Source organism: Oryctolagus cuniculus, chromosome 4 (assembly GCF_051225735.1).
Source record: "Oryctolagus cuniculus isolate XC-2025 breed Fujian yellow rabbit chromosome 4, ASM5122573v1, whole genome shotgun sequence".
NCBI classification, from domain to species: domain Eukaryota; kingdom Metazoa; phylum Chordata; class Mammalia; order Lagomorpha; family Leporidae; genus Oryctolagus; species Oryctolagus cuniculus.
In genome coordinates, this window is record NC_142870.1 from 30,988,331 (window position 1) to 31,008,126 (window position 19,796).

At 36.4% G+C, this 19,796-nt stretch overlaps 1 long non-coding RNA gene across 2 annotated transcripts in view; it reads left to right on the top strand.

Annotated features, from left to right (window-relative positions):
• Positions 1-19,796, top strand: part of LOC149126940 (uncharacterized) — a 114,424-nt gene that overhangs the window by 22,537 nt on the left and 72,091 nt on the right. Inside the window, exon 2 of one of the 2 annotated variants that reach the window (XR_016232341.1) lies at positions 5,073-5,317. The exons of the other annotated variant lie outside the window; for it this stretch is intronic. This is a non-coding gene — a long non-coding RNA (uncharacterized LOC149126940). Of the gene's footprint in view, positions 1-5,072; positions 5,318-19,796 lie in introns of those variants that run through there. 2 annotated transcript variants of the gene reach the window in all.

Consider the following 19,796-nt stretch of genomic DNA (forward strand, 5'->3'; position numbering starts at 1 on the left):
GGGAAAAGGAAAAGATAAATTGGGACTCTCTTGTACTATAGAAATATTTAGTTGAACCAAATCTTACAATTTATACATAGTCTATTTTATTTAAGGATTTCTGTCCCTTAATAAAAATTGTTTCATAAGTATAATATTGGACATTATAGCTCTTCAGTTGTTTAAAATTCAAATTAATAGAGAAAGACATTTTAAGTCAAGTTTAGCTTTTCTTATGTTTATAAAGTTGAAAAATAATCAATAGATCAGGCTAGCTATTTGATTTTTTTAAAGCAGTCTTAACTAGAATTTATTTGAAAGTCACATATATAAATAAAGAATGAATCGAGGTAACATGAAGACAATTGAAGACAATTGAAAAGTTACATGATTTAGGGGCAAGAGAAAGAGGAGTCATTAACTCCTCATCTTAACATTATTAGGTACTTCAAGACTATTCCTTCTAAATCTGAGTCCTTCACATCAAAATAGCTGACCCATCACCTATTAGTTTACAAGGCTACCTGTGAAAGTGGTATGAAAAAATAATAATAAATGCAGGTGTCATGGCACAGCAAGTGGGCTAAGCCTCTGCCTATGACAATGGGCATCCCTGATTCAAGTTCTGGCTGCTCCACTTCCAATCCTGGTCCCTGCTAATTCACCTGGGGAGGCAGCGGAAGATGGCCCAACTATTGGAGTGCCTGCTTCCGCTATGAGAGACCTGGATGGAGTTCTAGGCTCCTGACTATAACCTGCACCAGCCCCAGCTGTTGTAGCCTTTTGAGAGTAAACCAGTGGATGGAAAATATCTGTCTACCTTTGTCTCTCTGTCTTTAAAATAAATAAATCTTTAAAAAAGCATATCATAAATTTAAAGCACTGTATTTACAAAGGGGGTCTCAAAAGACTTAACAAGTATTTACAAAAAAAAAAAAAAATGTTGCTTTCTTTTCTCTCCCTTTTTCCTTTAGAAACCCAGGATCCTTTTCATCAGGAATGTAGAAAAGAAGAGGCTTAGAGTTTGGAATCTTTGTTATTCTTTTCAAAGGAAATGCATAATCCTATTACTCTTTCAACTTTAAGGACCTTTTAAAATTTTCCTTATATTAGTGACCACCAGCCTAAAATACAGTGATTTCTATTCAACATGGTATGTGCGCATGTTTTCTTCAGAATTCTCAGACACCAAAACCCAAACAGGATATATAGACCATAAATTCCCTGTAAATAAGTAGTTCACACAAATCAATTGACTACGATTGTATCAAGATGTTTAAAAAAATATTATAAGGAGATTGTAGTAGATGGTGTTATTGTTCCCAAGTGTCTGTAACTTGTCTCTCAGGAAGAATTATACTCACCCACTCACTGATGTCAGCCTTGGTCAGACGACTTATGAAAAGTGAGACATGACACACACCACTGGCAAGCAGAGATTTTGAGAGCCAGCATGCGGTTTGCCAGGCTCATTTGTCTCTTTTTCAATAAAGACCAGAGTATTCCAGATAAGAGCTGCTTCAGAAACCTGGGGCCCAGAGTGAGAATGGCATAGCATAGTGCTGATACCAATGCTTGAGACCATGTAGCATAACTGAGAAACCTCTGTTGCCATTAGTCACCAACAGTTTAGGTCAGTTGTTATCACAAGATAGTCTAGGCTACCCTAATTGAATAATTAATAAAATGTCAAAGTCCAGTTATACATTACCCTTTGACACTTTAATTAGAATAATTAACATGAAAGGGCAACCACATAAAACATTTCATTTACTCAAAAAGAGAAAAGCATTTGCATGTTTCCTATGTTAACATAATTACTTAAAACAGGATGTGACACCGAGTTTTGTGTATACTGACCACAAGATGCTGTATGGGATTAATATTCCAAGTCATATTTTAAGTTATTTTCAGAATAAGAAAACATATAGCCAAAGAAAAACATGCAGAAACAGTATTGTTCATCAGATTATCTACAGACTTAGCAAATGAGGTTTTCACTACTCTGTCCAATAGTTAATTTTATATTTTTCTCTTTTTTAACCCAGAAACTTTTTTCAACAAAAAAGAATTGACTCTTAAAAGTACCTTAGCAAACCTCAAAATATTTCCTAAACCCAAAGACTAATAACAAAATACAATATTTCCTTGTCTAGAAGCTGTCTTATTATCACATAGATCATAGCAAGTTCTCTGTTTTTAATAAAAAGCAAATTGCCTCTTCAGTATATTTTAAACATAAAATCCATTGTAGATCTATCTCAACACATGAAATATATGATTTCAGGGATAACATGAGAAACTCCACAATTTCAAGAAATTATTGACACAGTCTAAGGGACACTCTGCCCTCTAGTGTCAGTATTATAATTTTGCATGTTTTACTAAACTCTTATTCAATTATTTTATTTAAAACATAAGTTTTTTTCTTTCCACATGTTTCTGCTTAAACATTCTGTTTCTAGCCCATCGCTGTTTTCTCAGCACAAGGTCTCTCAATATAATATTTCACATAAACGCTAAAGTTAACCACTCCCTTTATACTGCTCCTGAACAAACTCAGAATGCTTTTGCCTAATTAGTGATTTCTCAGTTTATATATTTTTATATATTTACTTGACAGGCAGAGGAGAGACAGAGAGAGGTCTTCCATCGGTTAGTTCAGTCCTGAAATGGCCACAATGGCCAGAGCTGAGCAATCCGAAACCAGAAGCCAGGAGCTTCTTCTGGATCTCCCACATAGGTGCAGGGGCCTAAGTACTTGGGCCATCTTCCTCTACTTTTCCAGGCCATTAGGATGGAGCTGGATCATAAATGGAGCAGCTGGGACTAGACCTGGCATCCATATGGAATGAGGGTGTACCAGGCAGAGGCTTAACTTACTATGCCACAGCACTGGCCCCATCATTTACATCCTTATCATTCCGTATTTCTCTTGATTTTTATCTCATAAATTAAAAAATGTTGAAATTTTTTTGTCTGCTGAATCAGTGTTCCACAGATAACTTATAGTTTAATTCTTCACCATTTCTTCCTCTATCTCAGATTTCCCTTTGACATCAATTCACTTTTTTTAAAAATTTATTTGACAGGTAGAGTTATAGACAGTGAAAGAGAGAGACAGAGAAAGGTCTTCCTTCTATTGGTTCACCCCCAAAATGGCCATTATAGCCGGCACTGCGCCGATCCAAAGCCAGGAGCCAGGTGCTTCCTCCTGGTCTCCCAAGAAGGTGCGGGGGCCCAAGCATTTGCGCCATCCTCCACTGCCCCTCCGGGCCACAGCAGAGAGCTGGACTGAAAGAGGAGCAACTGGGACATCAATTCACTTTTATCATAAGACTGCTCATGAAAAATGCTATCCATTGCATTGGTCTACAAAATTCTTTATCTTTTTCCCTAAATGTTTACTGATACAAGATAGTATATAAACAATTGTTTATCCTTCACTTCTTGAAGATAATATTCTTTTGAATCTAATTTCCATATTGCTGCTGATGCCACACGTGTCCACAGTCCAAGTGGCTTTTCGAACTGGCCTGCTTAGAGTTTTCAATAAATTATCCCAGTAACAACCACAGTGTCTATGCTGGCCAAGCTCTTGTTAATTCCAATTTGGGAAGTCTTCCAAGGTTTGCTGGGAAATATCAATTTTTCATTGACTTTCTACTTTACTTTTTTTGTAAGTCCTAAATTCTACTGGATTTCTCTGTATCTGTCATTTGCTTATAATCTCCAGAAGTTTCTACAAAGTGATCTCTAAAAGGAAGTTTAAAATATATACACATTTATAATGTGTAGTTTACACCATCTGCACTTATGTCAATGGTTCACACATCGTGTAATATTTCACATCATCATCATATTCTGGATATGTATCAATGACTGCTTTGTACAGTGATATTCACAACTTTCTGAATCACATATTTATCTTTGTCCGAAAAGTGGAGTACTCCTGCAATACATTATGCTTATTTGCAAATTACATGCATATTCTACCATCAACTTTAACATTCAACAGTTAACATTTCAGCAGAATAAATGGAATGGATTTTGCATATGTTCTGAGGAGCATGTTCCACCAGTTTTGGGAGGGATCTTGGAAGCTTTTACAAATACCGAGCCATCTACCTTGCAGTAAAAGTGTCCTTTGCACACTCCAGGTAGTTCCTGAGCCTTTCAGGTAATTCAAGAAATAAATTTGAAAAAAAAAGCAGACATTGTTTTCAAGTACTAAATATGATGCTGTTCAAATAACATCAATGTTTCAACCAATGTACAGATCCAATAGCCAATGAAACCTTAATGCTGGTCAAAGTACCTGTCAGTAATTCAACAAAATTTGTTTTCTATCTGAAATGTACTTGGCATTATATATTAGGTTTAAATGACAGTGGACAGTGTGGTGACAAGACGGACTTGGTCTGAGGTCCTAGATTGTAAAGTCTCAGCTGAGAAACTAAAGAGTATCAAACCAGAACAGAAAACAGTGATGAATGCTAACATAGGAAAAGTACAGCACACTGTGTGAGTGCTTAATTTCAGAAACATTTTTAAAAGCACCAGGTTCTTATGATTTGGCTGGGAAGTATGTCTTAGAACTATAAAAAGCATCTGTTCTATTTGGTAGCCATAAGAATCACATCATAACTCATTTGTTCCCCTTGCATTATTTGAAATGCTAGATGGACACTAAAAAGAGTTCATAAAAAATTAAAACTTATTAAAAATGTTAGTGATGATTTACAAGCCAAGCTTAGTAAAGATACTTGCAAGTCAATACAATCTTGAAAGAGCATCTCCTATGATTCATGGGATTACTCAAAGTACAGCTTATTGGAGATGTAATGAGTCATATGAACGTATCTGGATTCCCTGAAATCAGGGGAGAGAACACAGCAGCTATAAATAGGTGGGAGATTAAATCCGAACCAAATATATTTTAACAAGTATGAAATGACTTCAAGCAGCGGGTAAAAACGGAATTAAAGATTTGTGGACAGGTGTTAGATCAGCGGTTAAAACACCAGTTAAGATGCCCATGTCTCGTATAGGAGTGCCTAGGTTTGACTTTCCGTTTTGGCTCCTGATTGCAGTTTCCTGCTAAAGCAGACCTTGGAGGATGCAGGTGACGGCTGAAGTAACTGGATTCCTATCACTCACAAGGGAGACCCGGATTGCCGTCTTCGCTCCCCTCCCTTACCTGACAACTACTGGTGATCCTTTGGATGTGATCCTGTGATAGAAGCACTGTCTCTGTTCATCTCTCTCTGTTTCTCTGCCTCTCAAAAGAATAGACAAATATTATTTTAATAAAAGATAAGTATTTTGGTGCTAAAAACTATGAAATCCATAAATCCTCATATACTATACTAATCTAAAATTTAACTTGGTATAAAATGATCCACCAGAAATTTAAATAACATCATGTTATAAGGTTATCATGATCAAAGACTCATTAAAATAGTTGTTCTATTTTAAGTACAACTTGGTAAGCATCATCTTGCAATGAAGTGAGATGCCCTTTTTCTTTTGTTTTGTTTTTCTGTCTTGACACAGGAAGTTAAAGTAACAATAAATGGTACACACACATACCTTTACTATTAAGTTGTGATATATCTGGGAGCTCACCAAGCCAGAGATAAAATACAGCACAATTTTATGGCACATATATTACTTTAACCATGTATTACTGAAACATTTAGATAGATACGTAGAATTCAAGTTCATAGGGTATATTACCACACACTTGGCTTTTGTTTGTGCATGGCCATGTCTTAGGGCTCATAATGCCAAACTACTTGGGAGTAGAGAGACCTGAACCATCACCAGAACCAGCACTTAAACCATCTCAGAAGCCATGGGTTAGAGGTCAGCTCTGACCTAAATTGTGATGTCTAGGGTCCTTCAAACACCAAAATTCTGTGCTTTTGTGTTTATGCTGGCCTTGATTGAATCTAGAGGATATATGACATCTACCTTCTCAAAAACACTTTTTTGCATAACCACAGTGTAATAACATACTCTGTGCCTTCACTGTTAGTACATATTCAAGGAATCTGGAACAATGATGGCAAATAGGAATAGTGGGTCAGGACAAATGATGGGTGATGGGTAAACATATATCCATTTCTAAGCCCTTTTTGTCCAGTATTAGTTGGTCCTTCGATGTTTATTTTGCACAAAATAGTAGCAATTTGATCATACTGTGTATCAGCTATTCAGACAGCAAGTCCTCAATAACTTCGTAACCTCTAAACTGGTTTTAAAAATAACCAAGTAATTATAGGTCATGTAGTTTTTGCCCTCCTTACTTTAGGCAAAACTCTAAATTGGACTTCTTAAGGAAAATGTAACAATTTAAAAATTCCTTCTCACTTTTATTCCTGCAACAATGAAGAAGAAAAAGAATGAAATATTGAATCCCAAATCAAGACTGAGCATCAGATTTGTTTTATTAATACAAAACCACATCCAACATTTTCACATTAAGCTTTGATTAGTAGTCAGTTGGTACATGAATCAATCATTGCAAAGGAAATTTTTCAGGAGGCAAATGACCTTGGAAACATAACTTGTGTATAGGAGTGCATGGATAGGGAAGGGGAAGACAACGCCAAGAGGAGGTAGCTGCTTGTTCTTAGCTCTGACTGTCAAAAACATCTCCCCTCAGTTCACCTCTTTACTGAGGGCCAGATTGTTCTGTGTGCTGAACCCATTCCAACCTGAATATGCTTAATATGAATAAGTATTACAGCAAATGCTAACAGGCCCAAATTCTATCACCACAAAAATTTTAAAACAAATATTCACCATAAGAAAAATAGTCATAAGCCCTGGCTTATGACCCACACCCATGCTTCATTGAGTGTTTAAAATACATTGCTCAAAATAATTCTGTACAATTTTATAAAGTTCTTGATAGTAATTACTCCAGTGGCTTTTAACATTTTACTGAGACTCCCTATAAAAAATATATTTTACATCATGGATATATATATATATATGTATATATATATATATAAAGTTTTGATAAAATAATTATCCTTATACTGTACACTCTAGTATTTTACATTCTCTTCTATTTATTTTCAAAACACTATTTTTTATTTTTTATGTTTTATTTATTTATTTTATTATTTTTTATTTATTTTTTGACAGGCAGAGTTAGACAGTGAGAGAGAGAGAGAGAGAGAGAAAGGTCTTCCTCCTGGTCTCCCATGTGGGTGCAGGGCCCAAGCACTTGGGCCATCCTCCACTGTACTCCCGGGCCACAGCAGAGAGCTGGCCTGGAAGAGGGGCAACCAGAACTAAAACCTGGCGCCCATATGTGATGCCAGCGCTGCAGGCAGAGAATTAGCCTAGTGAGCCACGGCGCCAGCCCCAAAACACTATTTGAATACCAGTTAATTGTTTTTGTAACTCATAACTATACCATGAACTTCCATGAACTTCCATGAACTTCAGAAAACAGGGACAAAATATTCTCCCCCAGAAAATGGAGAAAGAAAGAAAGATATAAAAGAAGTAGTTTATGGGATAGGGAAAAAAAGAACAGCTGTGCATTACAAAGAAAATGAATCATAGCACTTTTGAAATAGTACCATATAGAATAAAAGAACTTTAAGTAGAAAAGGAAACATTTCAGAAAAACTTCAGGATTGATCCTTAGAGTTTGAAATATTCAAACAACCTTAAACTTTTTCCTCCCAGATGTGTGAAAAGTAACAACTTCACAAGTTACCAATTGCATTTGTTAGATGCATAAACTATGTCCAAACTCCAGGCGAGATGTTCGCCAAGGGTGGTTTGTGAGTTTTTAAATTATGGTATATTATGTTTTGTGCAATATGGAGAAATTGTTTATCATTCACAAATCTTGAGGAATTAAGAATAAGCAACCCATTTTATTCAATAACTCTGAGAAGTCAAGAACTTTCATTATAATTTATAACTTGCTATGTGCTTAACTGGCACTTCATTCCTAAGATTAGCCAGCAACTCTACAAAGAGCAAAGGACCACTTCTGAGCTTGAATCTGGGTTTAACAACTTCTGTGAAAAGGGTAAATGACAAAATATGATAGAAACACGTTGTAAATCATAATCTCCCAAAGTACGGTAGCTAGTTCTCAACCAATTATAGCAGCATTATACTTTCATAATTGTATAGAGTTACAAAAACTTTTCCATAAGGTAGTCCATTTATAACACAGATATGTTCCTGTTTTTCCAACCAGCCTTCTAAATAAAGATCTTTCACTTTAATTTCCCTACTACAAAATAGTGCATGCAGAAAATTCAACATTACACTTGCCTATACATCTTCAGAAATACTCTTATGATGTGCAAGGAGTCAGCAAATATCATCTTGAAATCTACCATTAAAAACACAAATATTTTATTATTATTTTATAAAATTAAATGTGTTGGCCCTTACTTTGTTACAGATAGTACACTGAAGACTTTTTGTTTAATAGACTGAGTGTTGGTAAAAATATCTACACCTTGGGCTGGTACTGTGGCATAGTGGGTAAAGCCACCGCATGCAGCACCAACATCCCATATGGTCATCAGTTTGACTTGGTTGCTTCACTTCTAATCCAGCTCTCTGCTAATGCACCTGGGAAAGCAGTGAAAGATGGTCCCAAGTGCATGGGCCCCTGTACCCATGTGGAAGACTGAGTTGAAACTCCTGGCTCCTGGCTTTGGTTTGGCCCAGCCCTGGCCATTGTGGCCACTGGAATCTCTCTCTCTCTCTCTCTCTCTCTCTCTCTCTCCCTCTCTCTCTCTCCATAATTCTTTCAAATAAATAAATAAAACTTAAAAAAATTTACACCCTAGTGTACATATCTTTATTATTGATTATTCGCTATTTCACCTATTTCTGTAATTCTCAATGCCAGTTTTAGGTTAGTTTCACTGTGTAACCTTCATTACCATATTTCATGAGGGCAAGAATTTATGCTGCTGTTTTTAACATTATTAATCCCAGTGCCTATATAAAAGTGTGGAGCACAAAGGGGTACTGAATGATCATTTGTTGTATAATCAGTGGAAAGTGTCAGCATTGACTGTAATTTTTCATCTTTTACTATGAACCTGATCCATGGATTAATATGGTATCAATCCCCCCCATGCTATGACTCTAATATGAATGAACACATGTGTGCTCCATCTTCTTGATGACTCCTTTCCTGATTTACCAATTAGTCCCTCACTTTCCTACTCCCCCCAGAGCCATCACCACTTGTAATATTAGCATTTATCATAACATTTTCCTGCAAAATAGATCAAGCATTCATCAAAGACAAGCTACATTTTTACCAGTTTCTTTATCTCATCAACATAAAATAACATGATGTCTGAAACTTGTAGTGTCAGTCATTCAAAAAATATTTACTGATTAAAGGAGTGAAATTGTATAAAATAATGATTTTAAGGCTGTGAAAGAGAATTCATTTGTTAACTTTAAAAGCATTTATTTGAAAAGTACCTCTATAGTGAATCATTGAAAACATTTTTAGATATTTTTCTCTTTCTCAATCTTGAAATCCAAGAAAGAAATTCTCCCCGCTGTCCCCTGCCTCCTCGCCCACTGCTGATGCTTTCCTTTGGGAGAATCCAAAGGTCCTCATGTTCTCCACTGGACTGTCAGGAAATTAGACATCTCATTTTAAAAGGAAAAATATATCTAAGTCTTCCCAGATGTATAAGAACTGACTCTAAACACTGGAGAGGTAGATATCACTGGAATTCCTAATTTCAGTATTTTAATTCAGCACTTTTAAAAACTGTACATTGAGGCTTAGTGCTATAACGAGTACTCAAACAGTATATTTCACTTTGTGTTTCTATGGGGGTGCAAACTGTTGAAATCTTTACTTAATGTATACTAAACTGATCTTCTGTTAAAAAAAAAAAAAGAAGAAATTAGCAATTCCCAACTTGTCTCTCACTGGGATTAAACATGACAATAGGTCTGATCTGATTTCATCATCATTTAAAAAATCATCTATTATTTTTCCCTTTATGTTTCTGTGTGGGAGCAAACTGTTGAAATCTTTACTTAATGTATGCTAAACTGATCTTCTGTATATAAAGAGAATCAAAAATGAATCTTGATGTGAATGGAAGGGGAGAGGGAGTGGGAAAGGGGAGGGTTGCGGGTGGGAGGGACATTGTGGGGGGGAAGCCATTGTAATCCTTAAGCCGTACTTTGGAAATTTATATTCATTAAATAAAAGTTAAAAAAAAGAAAAAATGGAGTTGTACACCTTAAAAAATAAAAATAAAAGCAAAAAAATGAAATTTAGTGATAGATATTTTCCATGTTTTTTTTATTATAACTTTTTTTTTAACTTTTATTTAATGAATATAAATTTCCAAAGTACGGCTTATGGATTACAATGGCTTTTTCCCCTCCATAACTTCCCTCCCACCCGCAACCCTCCCCTCTCCTGATCCCTCTTCCCTTAAAATCACATCAAAATTCATTTTCAATTCTGTTTATATACAGAAGATCAATTTAGTATATATTAAGTAAAGATTTCAACAGTTTGCACCCACATAGAAAGAAACACAAAGTGAAAAATACTGTTTGAGTACTAGTTATAGCATTAAATCACAATGTACAGCACATTAAGGACAGAGATTCCACATGAGGAGTAAGTGCACAGTGACTCCTGTTGTTGACTTTACAAATTGACACTCTTGTTTATGGCATCAGTAATCACCCAAGGCTCTTGTCATGAGCTGCCAAGGCTATGGAAGCCCCCTGAGTTCACTGACTCTGATCATTTTTAGACAAGGCCATGGTCAAAGTGAAAGTTCTCTCCTCCCTTCAGAGAAAGGTACCTCCTTCTTTGATGACCTGTTCTTTCCACTGGGATCTCACTCACAGAGATCTTTCATTTAGTTTGTTTTTTTTTTTTTTTTTTTTTGCCAGAGTGTCTTGGCTTTCCATGCCTGAAATACTCTCATGGGCTTTTCAGCCAGACCCAAATTCCTTAAGGGCTGATTCTGAGGCCAGAGTGCTGTTTAGGACATCTGCCATTCTATGAGTCTGCTGTGTATCCCACTTCCCATGTTGGATCGTTCTCTCCCTTTTTTATTCTATCAATTAATATTTTCAGACACTAGTCTTATTTATGTGATCCCTTTGACTTTTAATGCTATCATTATGATCAATTGTGTACAGAAATTGATCACTTGGACTAGTGAGATGGCATTTGGTACATGCCACCTTGATGGGATTGTATTGGAATCCCCTGGCACATTTCTAACTCTACCTTTTGGGGCAAGTCCAATTGAGCATGTGCCAAACTGTACATCTCCTCCCTCTCTAATTCCCACTCTTATATTTAACAGGGGTCACTTTTCAAGTAAGTTTCAACACTTAAAAATAACTGTGTATTAATTACAGAATTCAACCAATAGTATTTAGTAGAACAAACAGAAAAAAATACTAAAAGAGATAAAGTATTAAGTTGTTCATCAACAATCAGGGCAAGGACTGATCAAGTCACCATTTCTCATAGTGTCCATTTCACTTTAACAGGTTTTCTTTTTGGTGCTCGGTTAGTTGTCACCAATCAGGGAGAACATATGATATTTGTCCCTTTGGGACTGGCTTATTTCACTCAGCATGATGTTTTCCAGATTCTTCCATTTTGTTGCAAATGACTGGATTTCATTAGTTTTTACTGCTGTATAGTATTCTATAGAGTACATATCCCATAATTTCTTATAAACTGCAAACTGGTTAAGCCACTATGGAAGTCAGTCTGGAGAGTCCTCAGAAACCTGAATATAACCCTACCATGCAACCCAGCCATCCCACTCCTTGGAATTTACCCAGAGGAAATTTAATTGGCAAATAAAAAAGCGGTCTGCACCTTAATGTTTACTGCAGCTCTATTCATAATAGCTAAGACCTGGAATCAACCTGAATGCCCATCAACAGTAGACTGGATAAAGACTGGATAACTTCATTTTAATTGCATACTCTAAATCACAGTATTTAGAGAACATAGGAGAAAGACATAACTTTGTGTTACATGGCACATTCTAAAGAAATTTTTATTTACTTGTTTAATCCTAAGCAATGATAAGAAAATGTGTTTAATTATATACCTACAATTTGAATTCATACTTCTCAGTGCAGTACACAATATCATCACCATTTCATTAAGAGAATGAAGTTCAAACACACTTAGAGTTTGTTGTTATTCCTTTCCTAAACCTTGTTTATCCACACACAGAATGAACTAAATTTCCTCCCAGTATGAATTGTCTCATCTTTGAAAGGAAAATATCCCACCTTCAGTGAAGCAAGAATTCGAGTTATCTTTAGTTCAGATTTTGTTCTTTAACCTCACATAACTGACTGTATTGATTCACTGTAATAATATTCTCCAGATACATTCAAAAGGTAGAAAAATCAATTACAATACTAATAACCACATCCAAACATTCTCTCAAGTTAAAGGGAGCTCATAATAGAATTTATTTTGTATGCAATTTGCACACAAAGTCAAAAGAAAGTTGAGTTGTAAGACTTTTTCTGATCCAAATTTTATTCTCAAATGGTCTTCATTACTTTTGAAATAGAATTTTATGTTTTTAGTCAAGGATGAAATCTGACACCTGTAGAAGTGTTTTCTCTAAAGTAAATGAAACTGTGTTTCACTGGAGGATTCAATATCCATTGTATTCAAAGCAATATTTTCCAAATACTACTCTATCTTAGTTCAGAGCCAAGACTGGTAATCTGTAAAGAGACAAGTTTATTTGGCTCAAGGTTCTGGAGGACAGGAAAGCCAAGGGCACAGTTGTTGAGATCTCTCTGGTGGAGAGATCTACAATGCATCATAACATGGCAGAAAAGCAAATGGATGGTCAACACCCACGAAAGATGAAGCACAAGAGGTGACCTCACTATTCAAAACCCACGCTCACAATCACTAATGTATGGAAATGTAAGAGCTCACCTGCTCTAGAAGAAATTGAACTTTTAAGAAAAAAAAATTTCAGGTATACAAGTTTCTTGTATTTTATATATATAAATTTAGGAACTTAGTGACACTTCTCCCCCTACCCTCCCTCCCACCACACTCACTCCTTCTTCCTCCCCCCTTTCCTATTTCCACTCACAATTTTTACAAAGATTTATCTTTTACTTTATACTCAGAGCTTTAACCCTACACTAAGTAAAGAGATCAACAAACAGTATGAAGAAAAAGAACACAGTTTCTCAACAGAAGATGCAAGGTCTGTAAACAATCAACAAATCTCAAAATGCCCATTTTACTCCATTACATTACATTTTACATACTCTGTTAGTTAGCCTAGATCAGGGAAAACATATCATATCTGTCTTTTGGGGACCAGCTTATTTCACTAAGTATAATGGTTTCCAGATGCTTTCATTTGTTGCAAACGACAGAATTTCTTTTTCTTTTTTTTATAGCTGAATAGTACTCAGTAGTGTATATATACCATCACTTTTTTATCCAGTCAACATCTGATGGACATCTAGGTTGATTTCATATCTTAGCTATTGTGAACTGATCTGTTAAACATGGGAGTATAGATAACTCTTTCATATGCTGATTTATTTTGGTTTGGTACATTCCCAGGAGTGGGATGCTGATCATACAGTAGGTCTATATTCAGATTCCTAAGATATCTCCATATTGTATTCCACAGTGGTTATAGCAGTTTGCATTCCCACCAACAGTGGATTAGGGTATATTTTCCCCCCACATCCTCGCCAGCATTTATACTTTGTGATTCCTACTGGAGTGAGGTGAAATTTCATTGTGGTTTTGATTTGCATTTCCCTGATGGCTAATGATCATGAGCATTTTTTCATGTGTCTATTGGCCATTTTATTTTCCTCTCTTAAAAAATTCCTGTTCAGGTCCTTTGCCCATTTCTTGACTGGATTGTTTGTTTTGTTGTTGTGGAATTTTTTAAAAGATTTATTTATTTATTTGAAAGAGTTACACAGAGGAGAGGCAGAGAAAGAGAGAGAGAGAGAGAGAGAGAGAGAGAGAGGTCTTCCATCCAATTGTTCACTCCCCAATTGGCCGCAATGGCTGGAGCTGCACTGATCAGATGCCAGGAGCCAGGTGCTTCCTCCTGGTCTCCCACGTGGGTGCAGGGGCCCATCTTGTACTGCTTTCCCAGGCCATAGCAGAGAGCTGGACAGGAAGTGAAGCAGCCGGGTCTCAAACCAGTGCCCATATGGGATACTGGCGCTTCAAGCCAAGGTGTTAACCCACTGTGCTACAGCATGTGTCCCTGTTATTGAATTTCTTAAGCTCTTTTTAGATTCTGAATATTAACCCTTTATTAGTTGCATAGTTTGTAAATATTTTCTCCCATTCTGTCAGTTGTCTCTTCACTTTGCTAAGTGTTTGTTTTGCAGTGTAAAGCTTCTCAATTTAATGCAATTCCATTTGTCATTTTGGTTTTGATTGTTTGTGCTTCTGGGGTCTTTTCCAAGACGTCTTTGCCTATGCCAATGTCTTGCAGAGTTTCTCCAATGTTCTCTAATAATTTGATAATATCAGATCGTAGATTTAGGTCTTTCATCCATTTTGAGATTTTTGTGTAAGGTGTAAGGCTTGGGTCTTCATTCATACTTCTGCAGGTGGAAATACAAATTTCCCTGCACCATTTGTTGGACAGACATCACTGAAGTTTGTAACCAACATCAGCAACTCTTAAAGGTCTCATCTCCCAACATACCACAATAGTAATCAAGTTTCTGAGGAAATAAACCTCATTAAAATCATATCCCGGCCGGCGCTGCGGCTCAATAGGCTAATCCTCCGCCTGCGGCACTGGCACACCGGGTTCTAGTCCCAGTCGGGGCGATAGATTCTGTCCCGGTTGCTCCTCTTCCAGTCCAGCTCTCTGCTGTGGCCCAAGAATGCAGTGGAGGATGGCCCAAGTGCTTGGGCCCTGCACCCACATAGGAGACCAGGAGAAGCACCTGCTCCTGGCTTAGGATCAGCGTGGTGCACAGGCCACAGCATGCTGGCCGCAATGGCCATTGGAGGGTGAACGAATGGAAAAGGAAGACCTTTCTCTCTGTCTCTCTCTCTGTCTCTCTCTCTCACTGTCCACTCTGCCTGTCAAAAAATAATAATAAAAAAATAAAAATAAATCATATCCCAGTCATCTCATGGCTTACCTTCAACATCTCAATGCCTTTTCCTAGAGAAAGCCAGAGACTCAAAGCCTCCTTGGGAGGATTTCAGAAGATCAGCCCCATTCTTTGTCAGACATTCATGCAATGTATTATTGCTCATCAAGAAATTACTAGTACCATGTATTAGGTAGTGTACAAAGCACAGAGGCTTTAAAGATGAAAATCCTGGTTTCCTCCTATAAGGAGTTAACATACAAACAAATAAAAATACTTACTAGAATATGAATATGATGTGCAGAATAATCCAGGTTTTCTAGTGTTTGAAACATTGAATTTGGGGAACATTCTTTCAAAAAGTGTGAAATATCAACTTAGTCATGTATCTGAATGATAAAATACATCATAAATGTAAAATCTGACACAAATGTGAGAAAATCAGCAAAATCAATGATCTCTTAACATAATTTTATGATTGCTAAATTATTATTATTCATATCATTTATTATTAATTTAGGAAATTTTAATTTTCACACGTTGCTATTGATAGTGATGAAAATCTTTAGATTGTTTTACAATTTGGAAAGCTTTTATGAAGTTCCTTGCAAATAAATAAGATTTAGGTATTACAGATGTTCTAGTACATTGACTTTCTCATATACTATGAGTTGACAAGACTTATTACCAGTTTGTTCCACGTATCTTCATTACTTTGATGTTATTATGAGTTTCATTTTGTCCTCATCGAAGTCAGTAACCATGTCTAATCAGCAATAAATTTGTCTTTTTTTCAATGGGTTCAGATGACTCATTATTTTTCATTAATTTGATTAGCTCACAATAACTTGCCCTCTTAGTTACTGTTGTAGATGTTATTTTAACATATTTTTGTTTTGTTTTGTTTTGTTTTTTGACAGGCAGCGTTAGACAGTGAGAGAGAGAGAGGTCTTCTTTTTCCGTTAGTTCAGCCCCCAAACGGCCGCTACGCTGGCCGCGTGCTGCGCCAATCCAAATCCAGGAGCCAGGTGCTTAACATATTTTTGTTACAATTTGTTTTTCCATGTTAGAAAAATTTTAATTACTTTTATTTAATTTATTTAATTACTTTTGTCTTTTGGTTGCTATTCCATTATTTTATGCAAATTTTTTCCACTTTTTAAAATAAATATCTGGATCGCGAATATATGATTTTTCACTTGTTTTAGTAAAACATTTTTAAGTATATCCATAATGGAGCTAAAATTGCCAAAAATGCTCTAATGTCTGTAATGAGTGAAATTTGACTGAAGTCATAACCAATTGCAGTTGTACTATCTTGCTTTACATATATTCACATTTGTTGTCTGGAAAAGTGGAAAGGAAAACTAAGTGTACCTGAGTGAGACAACCAAAGTATAAGATACATGGATATTGGATCTGACTCAGTGCTCACAAGGGAAGATTATGGGCAGGACTTCTGTGAACATTGAGAGCACTACATTGTTTACATAAAAACCCAACATGCTCACCATGACATCACCATCTTTCTTCCCTAGTTAGTTATTCAGAATCCTCATTTCCCAATTCCCACCTAGTCATTCATGCACAATGGCAGTTATTGTAACTCAAGCACAATTAAAACAATTCCTGTGAAATACAGGTTTTGTAGATGAAAATGGATCAAAGACAATTTAAGGTTTAGGGTATGTAAGCTAACGGCCATGAAATAATACATAAACATGGAGGACATGCTCACGTTGATGTAATTAAATGTGAAGGAGGCCTTTTTAGAAAATGACTGCACACTTTAACTTCATCAATTCAAAACCACTGAATGGTGGTAAAGATTCAAATCAGGGGTTTCAAGAAATTCTTAGATGACATCATGGATGAAAGATCCCAATGAAACAGAAATTATCATATCAGGGCTTCCAATATCTTCACCTCGTGTTAAAGATCAAGGAAAAGCACTGCTATTTTTGCCACAAAGTGATTTTACTAAAGGCAGAGGCACCCCATTTCATGAGGTTGAGGGTGGCACCTCTGATTCTCATGTACATTAGCTCTTCTGTGTTTTGAGCCTGATGACTTTCCAACTGAGACTACAAGTTAGCTCTCCGGCATCTCTAGCTTGAGAACCACAGGTGCTGAGATTTCTGAACCTCATAATCATGTAATCCAGTCCCTTACACACACACACACACACACACACACACACATCCTGTTGGTTCTGTTTCTCTGGATCACCTTAATAAAGCTAGATATAAATGAGATGAAGAATTATATAGGGAAGTTAAGAAGAGAATGTCAAAATTAATATTCTTCCATACTTACTCTAGTCCAGGTACTTGCCAATTACCAGCTAAGATATGTAGAAAGGAACAAAAATAAATTCTAACTGTACACAATCATTGATGCTAGAGTTTGTCCATTTCACGGAGAGAGAATCTAAAATGCAGTGAGGCTCAACATTTGCCCAAAGACATACAGCAACCAAGCAGCAGAACCGTCAGTGGTAGCACACTTGTTCTGAGTTGCAGTCTAGTGTTCAACAGAAAGCTTCACAGCGGGTCCCCAAGGTCACACTTGGCTCCGCACTGTGTTGGATGAGCATGTCCAGTGATCTCCTAAGCTAATTATTATTCCTCTCTACATGTATTATACACCAGTCTTTTGCTGAGAATGAGTATGTATGGGTTCCATAAAACAGGCTTTATCCTGGACAAGGAGTGTGTAGGTAGACATCGAGATGCCAACGAAGGACCAGAAAAGCAGATGTCACTGGCACACGACTGCTCAATCCACTAGAAATGGAAAAAGAGTAAATTTCTGGTTCCAAGATATTCACCCAAGGCTTATGTAGTGGCATTATCGAGGTAGCCTCCTTAAATATCATCTCTAGAGAGTTCTCTGGAGACCTGAACATGGCACAATCAAAGCTAACACTGACACTGCTAAAAATCCCAAAATTTGCCCTAGGGCACTTGCCCTGAATATTCTCTTGTGAGGCCCTCTCATTTCCACAACTAACTGCTTTTGGAAATTTCACCACTAGCCTTATTCAATTTTGACTTCTTTGCAAGTCTTACTCAACATTTAGTGAATCACTAGTTTGTTTTTTCAAAAAAGGAAAGAAACCAGATAATTTTTGCACAACATATCTGCTTACTACAGAAAAAAATGTGTGGAAAGAAAAATAAAGCATTAATTCAAATTTTCCTGGACAGCTTTTAAAGCCAGCTTTAAAAAAAAGAGAAGTCATTTCAGAGAATTCATTTTAATTTCTTAGAAAGCAAATAAAACAGTCATTTATTAAGTGTTTATCACATGAGCCATATTTTAGTCTAATCTATAATAAAAGTTTTAATTATATAACCAATACAATTGATATGTTTAGCTATTTTTTTTATTCTGTGGCATCAGGCAACATTTTACTAGTTCAAATTATTGTAGACTTTTATAGTTGTTACAGGTTTTACTCCATCCTTAGCTAGAAATACAACACCTAGCACCCATTACAATAGTTCTTATGGGAAAAATCAATCTTTTTGACAATGAAATAAATCATGACAATTGCCATGAATATTCTCTAATGAAAAGCAAGAATAGCTTGCTGTATGCCCCTACCACGTAGAAAGGACCAGAGTGGGCAATGATCCAGTGTTTGCATAGGATAAATCAGTGGACTTCATAGTTCCTGTCACAGATCCACATTGAGTCAGGACAAGCCACATGTCTCCAAGGGGTACTGCTGAGCAGCAGTGCTGCACATCCAGAAACAGGTCAATATCTGGGACGCCCTATAAGAAGGATTTGCCATATGCTACAGTCAGGAAGCTATGAGCTCCAGGGTACGTTAGGAGTGCTGGTTACTGGCCACGCTGACTGTATGCTCATTTTTGCTTTCTCTCTCTTGAGGGATGGATCAGGGATAAATGGGTATGGGCTTACAAATGTAATCAAATGCTTAAACTGCATGGTAGCAAGATATACAAAAAGAGACTCAATTTTATTAAGGTTAAAATAATCAAGTGTGAAGAATAACTATACTGCATGCACTAATGATCTTTTTCCAGAACATTTGGGGTAGTTTCAAAGGGATCTATGACACCTGGATATCTCTTTTCTGACCCATCCCTGTCTTGAAGCCAGATAGCATGAGTAAATCCATCACAAAATTGTGACTCAAGAAATTAGATTCCACTCAGACTTTCCCATTCACCTGGTGCTAACTTCCATTCCTGCCCATCATATCAACGATTTAATAGAACCAGTCTTTTGGCTTCCTGACAGCAGTCATAAAAATCTGACAGTGGAAATTGCTTGCTAAGTAAAATTACAAACTTTGCAAAAGATGTGGCATTTCAAGTTGTCTATGAAAATGATTTTGGAAGACTGTGTATTTGAAGTGCACAGAAAGTGACAATGAAAATTTAGCTGGCTTAATTCTTGTTAGCAATTGAAGAAAAGACAATTGACTCAAAAGCAAATGACTAAATATCAAAGGATTAAGAGGGATTTGGGGAACAGTTATGAAGATTGCATTTTATTTTCAAAGTTGCTGTTCTTGGTAATTATAAAAATTAAGTGTGAAGTTGAAGCCAATTGAGTCTGCTGCAACAGAAGTCTCAGATCTTTTAATTAATTTTCATACCATCCTCATTCAGGACGAGTTTTGCTTT